Consider the following 6365-nt stretch of genomic DNA (forward strand, 5'->3'; position numbering starts at 1 on the left):
GCAGATGTCATTGCAAAGTTTGAAATCAAAGACAAAACTTAGAGTCATTGAGTCATATATGTTATCTATTCATGGTAAAAACTTCTCTAGTTAGTGGTAATCAAAGTTTTATAAATACAGTCACTCATTTTAATGATTTTAAATATATAATCAATTTAGAGAAGTTATGTTTTACCAGAATATTTCCCCAAGCTTTGTAGCCATTTCTCTACCTCATGCACATGTACATCTTCCCCCAATTGTCTTGATAGTTCATAGTAGTTTTCTAGAAATCTACTGGAATTTCTTTAGTCAGAAAATGAAGAGATCATGTCACAATTTTCAGTAACCTGCCACAATATCTAGGACCAATTCCCAACTCATTATCCTAAAGTCTTTACATGAAATCTCCAACAAGTTTAGCCTTTTCATTTTGTTTTAATTAGCAAAGAAGAAAGATGCAAGGGAAAATATAGTCTTGCTTCTCCCCTTTGTCACTGCTGACCTGCTTGTCCCTGGGCCTTTCTTTTAAACACAAAGAAAACTTCTCTGCCACCTAATTATAGATTGTACCCTTCACAAACTATCTCTGGAACACATCATTAATGTGTTTTCTTTTCTCTATAGCCTCAGACTAACGACATGCCTATTCAAGAGCTTTAGAAATATTCTGTTTTTCAGAACTAGCTTTGGGTATGTGGGTTGGTCAGTAGACTTCTTCATAGACTAAGGCAAGACAAAGATCAAGACCTTACTGTTCATTGAGGCTGCAGTATCTGTCTGCCCACCTAAAATGATATTCCCACATTTATAATTTCTATTTCCTAATTTCTTTTCTAACCTCGGCCATGACCTCTAGTCATCACACAATATAATCTGCTGTGGTTGTTGATTCCAGCCCCCAAACATAAGCCATGGCAAGATCGATAGATTTACCTGCTTTGTTCAAGTCTATGTCACAGAAGTTTGAACAGCACCAAGAACATCAGAAATATTGTTTATGTCCCTATGCAAAATATATCTGCAAAATGGAACCTCACATACCAGTGAAAATCTACCATAGACAATTAATTATTTAAAAGCTTATTTCACAACCTTTGTGAATTTGATAATTGATTCTACAGATGCTTAGTTAAAGAATGGAGACTGTCAGTTAGTTGAAGCCACTGCTGTGACTAAGAACAGAGACAATCAGACTGAATTATCAGTGAATTGTAGAAGCTGCTGTGCATAAGAATAGACTCAGAAGCCCCGGCAGTGATGGCACACGCCTTTAATCCCAGCACGTGGGAGGCAGAGGCAGGAGGATTTCTGAGTTCAAGGCCAATCTGGTCTACAAAGTGAGTTCCGGAACAGCCAGTTCTACACACAGAAACCCTATCTTGAAAAACAAATGAAACAAAACAAACAAACAAACAAAAGAACAGACTCAGGAAAATAAGAAAAGTGAAATTTTTTTAGGGGGGGTAATTTTTTGAAGAACTAGTTAAATACCTCATATAGTTAAAAATATGAATACTAATAATAGGCTTGGAATCCTAGTTGTATGTTACTGTGAGATAATGCCTGAAAAATTAAACTTTAAGGAGGAAAGACTTTTTCCCAATCTTTAGGTTGCCAATTGGTTATATTGGCTATGCCCTTTGCCTTACAGAAGCTTTCCAGTTTCATGAGGTCCCATTTATCAATTCTTGATCTTAGAGCCTGAGCCATTGGAATACTGTTTAGGAGATTTTCCCCTTTGCCAATGAGCTTGAGGATCTTTCCTGCTTTCTCTTCTATTAGACTCAGTGTGCCTGGTTTTATGTTGATCCATTTGGACTTGAGCTTTGTGCGAGGTGACAAATATGGATCTATTTTAATTTTTCTACATACAGATTGCCAGTCAAACAAGCACCATTTATTTGAGATACTTCATTTTTTTCCATTGTATGTTACTGGCTTTTTTTTTTTTAACGATCAAGTGTCTATAGGGGTTTGGGTTTACTTTTGGTTCTTCAATTCTATTCCGATGATTGACTGTCTCTGTACTAATGCCATGCAGATTTCTATCACTATTGCTCCATAGTATAGCTTGAGATCAATAAAGAACTTCTCTTCTTGGAGAAGTTCTTTATTGTTAAGAACTGTTCTCACTATTCTGGGTTTTTTACTTTTCCAGATGAATTTGAGAATTGCCTTTTCCATGCCTTTGAAGAATTGTGTTGGGATTTTGATGGAGATTGTGTTGAATCTGTAGATTGCTTTTGGTAGGATGACCATTTTTAGTATGTTAAATCTGCCAGTCCAGGAGCATGGGAAATCTCTCCATTAGATAGGGCATCAAGTGGAGGGATGGAGTTGCCATCCAACGGTCAACAACTCTGACCCAGAATTGTTCCTGTTTGAAAGAACTACAGGAACAAAAATGGAGAAGAATGAAAAGAAGTTCCAGTGACATGTTCAAATTGAGATCCAGCTCAAAAGGAGGCCCCAAGGCCTGACCTGACACTATTACTGATTCTATGGTGTGCTTACAAATGAGTCTATCATAACTGCCCTTCAAAAGAATCAGATGTAGATATTTACACCCAACCAATGGATAGAAGCTGGTGATTCTGTGACTGAATTAGGGAAAAGCTGGAAGAAGCAGAGGAAGAGAGTGACCCCATAGGAAGACCAGCAGTCTCCACTATCCTGGACCCCCGTAATCTCTCAGACACTGAGCCACCAACCAGGCACCATACACCTGCTGATATGAGGATCCCAACACATATACAACAGAGGACCACAGGGTGTGGACTCAGTCAGAGAAGATGCACTTAAACCTTGAGAGACTTGGGATCCCAGGAAGTAGAGAGGTGTGGTGGGGGGTGGGGTTGGGACATCCTCTTGGAGGTGTGGGGTGATAGGGGAAAGCAGGTGTAGGATGTAGAACAGCCAGGGTATGGATCTGGAGGGTGATAAAGTCTTGACTGTAAAAAAAATAAAGAATAAAAAAATTAATAAATGTAAACCATCTGATAAACTTTCAATGGGTTTAGATCACGAAAAGCTATCAACCTGAAGTAAGGCAGGCAGAACACCATGGCATCAGGACTGTATGGTGGTTGGAGCATGGCTTATGATTGATTGGAGCTAGAAAGATAGGAAGGAAATAGGACCCAGTCATATCTTTCAAGGCATTTTCCCATTCCTCTGCTTCCTAGAGTGAGTAGTCCACTGGCCTATTCACAGTGAACTCATCAGTGCTTTCACCCACTGATGTAGCTAATTCCTTTCACATCCAGACACCTCTCAGTGGCACCACCAGCTCTGGAGCAAGCCTTCAAGATATAAACTCTGAAGGGGACAACGAATATCCAAAATATAATAATTCATATAATATGTCATGATGGCTAAAAAACTGATCATTACATTTGGATACAGGAAGATTAAGATATTAAATGTTCTAATCATTATATAGCAAAGGTATCACACATAAATTCTGTAGTTTATGTAGTTATACAAATAAATTACACAAAATTATTTCCCTGTAAAAGCTTATATTCTAAGATGGCTGGAGCCAGTGCTAGCCCAGCTAGTGAAATCTGATTTTGTTCGTCTTCTAATGCCCCAACACCCAATTTGGTGGCATCAACTTGGTGTTTTAATTATGTCTCCATAGAAGCATTACAAAAATTGTTAACTGCTACAAATGAGAGGTTTTATACTTTGCCCACCTGCCACTAATTTTATCTGTATCTAATGAAATCAAAAGCTAGTGAATATACAACGGAATGAAAAGGAGATAAAATTCCCAATTCAACACAAGTCTTGGCATTTGTACTAAACTCGGAAATAGAGAGAATTACAACTCTCTTCCTGCCTCTTTCCCTATCTATATATTCTTTTCCACAAAGCCATGAAAAATATACTCAAGTGTAACCCTTCAAATGAAGAGGTTTGCCATAGCAACTACTGTTTTTCTCATGACTAATCCATATTGGCAACACGATGCATAATGACGGTGTGCAGGTGACAAATCTTAGCCAAAAGGAAGGGGAAATTTTGGGTTATTACTCCTATTGCTATTCAGGATGTCAGTATGCATGGGGTATTTTGTACAACTCCCATCTTCCTGGTATGTGTACATGACTATTCAGAAATGAACAGAGAAGGAGGAAGTTGCTTCTGACTCATTTGTAACAGTAATCTGAATGATCCATGTACGTAAAGGAAACCATGGACTCTGGTAATTTCTTTTCTTTAAGATATTTAGTAGGGAAAGACAACTAGTGTACTTACAAAGACATCATAAAGATCATTGTCATTTACTTGGGGGATATATTTGAAGGGATTATATAATTCCTTGGATAAATGCTAAAACACATATTTAAACTCCTTGGGTTTAACTTATTGTCTAATTTAGATTGCTATAACAAAATACAGTTTTGAAACATATTCATTCTTCATGTTTTTGAATGCTTCAAAGGTCTGGAATTTAAAACTGGAACATTTCGAATCTGGAGAAGATTCTTCTAGTCAACAGATGGCTGCCTTTCACTGTGTGGTGAAATAGCGATGGACTGAGTAGGCTCAGCTCACTTCCTGTTCTTTTAATGGTATTCATCTTGTTATAGATGCTCTACTCTCACAACACAGGTAAATATAACTACCTTTCAAAGCCCCAAACTCTGTGCATTAGAAATTAGCATATGAATATGAGAAGACAAATAATTGTGTTGTTATAGACAGCCCCTTTTAAAAATGTTTTCTTTCTAAAAATGCCTTTAAATGTTGAGTTCTCATATAGAAAACAATGTGTTTTTTATTTGCTATGTGAGAGAGAAAATTTTCACTTTTTATGTGAAAATTTTAGAAAAAAATGTAAACAGCAATATTTTAAAAGGTAAATGTATGCAGGAAAATCAAACCGTATTCTCCATCTTTGTTTAAAAATCAATTCCATTTCATAGAGTATTATTTAACCACAGAATATGTCAGTTTATATAGATGAAGTGTCCTTGTGCATTTGTATTATTGTATTCTTATATTTGAAACCTTTTAAGTATGAAATAACTTAGTTTATATTAGTACTATTTTCCATACCCAGAATGTCTCAAAGGCCTTACTAGGACATTGGTTATGACAGTAAATTTTCTCAGAAAGATTATTTGTTAAGTAAGAATAACTATACTTGTAAAGGGAAAGAAGATGTAGATTGTAAAGTGTAATGCACTTCATTTAAATGCCCTGAAGTCCATCTGTGGGTGGTGACAGATCACTAACATCCACCATACTTTGGTATTGTTTTTCAACTTTATTCTTAATAAAAAAAACTTTTCTTTTTTCTTCTTCTATTTTTCCTTCTTTTTTTAAACATTTATTTATTTATTTTACAATCCATATTTTATTCTACCCCCCATCCACATCCCATACCTCCTCCCCACCCCCCATCTCCATGTAGATGTCCCCAGCCCCCACTCTACCTGATATATGAACTCCCTGGAGCCTCCAGTCCTTGAAAGTTATGTGCATCATCTTTTAATGAACACAGACCGAGCAGTCCTCTACTGTTTGTGTGTTGGAGGCCTCATATCAGCTGGTGTGTGCTGCCTATTTGGTGGTCCATTGTTTGAGAGATCTCGGGGGTCCAGATTAATTGAGATTGCTGGTCTGGCTATTGGGTCACCCTTCTCCTCAAGCTTCTTTCAGTCTTCTTTAATTCAACAACAGGGGTCAGCAGCTTTTGACCATTGTTTGGGTACAATTATCTGCATCTGACTCTAGGAGCTGCTTATTGGGTCTTCCGAAGTGCAGTCATGCTAGGTCCCTTTTTGTGAGCACTCCAGTGCATATAGCTGTTCCTTACAGAGCTGAGATGATCACAATCACTGAGTATCTAGATCCACTGAAACTCTTAAGCAATCGAATTGAGTCCAAAGGGTCCTAATGTACTCTTACTGACCTTTTAAATCACAATACATCTATTGAAAGTTCTATTTCAAAAGCAGTAACAAAAAAATATTATCAAGGAAAAGATGAAGATATAAAATACAATTTTATGAATAATAATAATAATAATAATAATAATAAGGGAAAGAAATGAGATACAAATATTTTGGGTAACCATGAAGAAGAAAATTTCATAACATAAAAATATTTGATAAAATAAGAGATGCAAATATCTCTACTTATTATGAAAAATTCTAAATAAAAACTGTAAGTAAATGATCACTCCATGAGATTATCTATTAATTGAAAGTCTTTTTAAATAGCTACATGCTGTTGACATTCATAAAGGAGCCAAGTAGTGTCTGCATGTGCATGCACATATATATATATATATATATACGCATATACATATATATATATATATATATCCCCACCTACTAGGATATTATAGGTTTTAGCACTGTAAAAAC

This window comes from Apodemus sylvaticus, chromosome 16 (genome assembly GCF_947179515.1).
Source record: "Apodemus sylvaticus chromosome 16, mApoSyl1.1, whole genome shotgun sequence".
NCBI classification, from domain to species: domain Eukaryota; kingdom Metazoa; phylum Chordata; class Mammalia; order Rodentia; family Muridae; genus Apodemus; species Apodemus sylvaticus.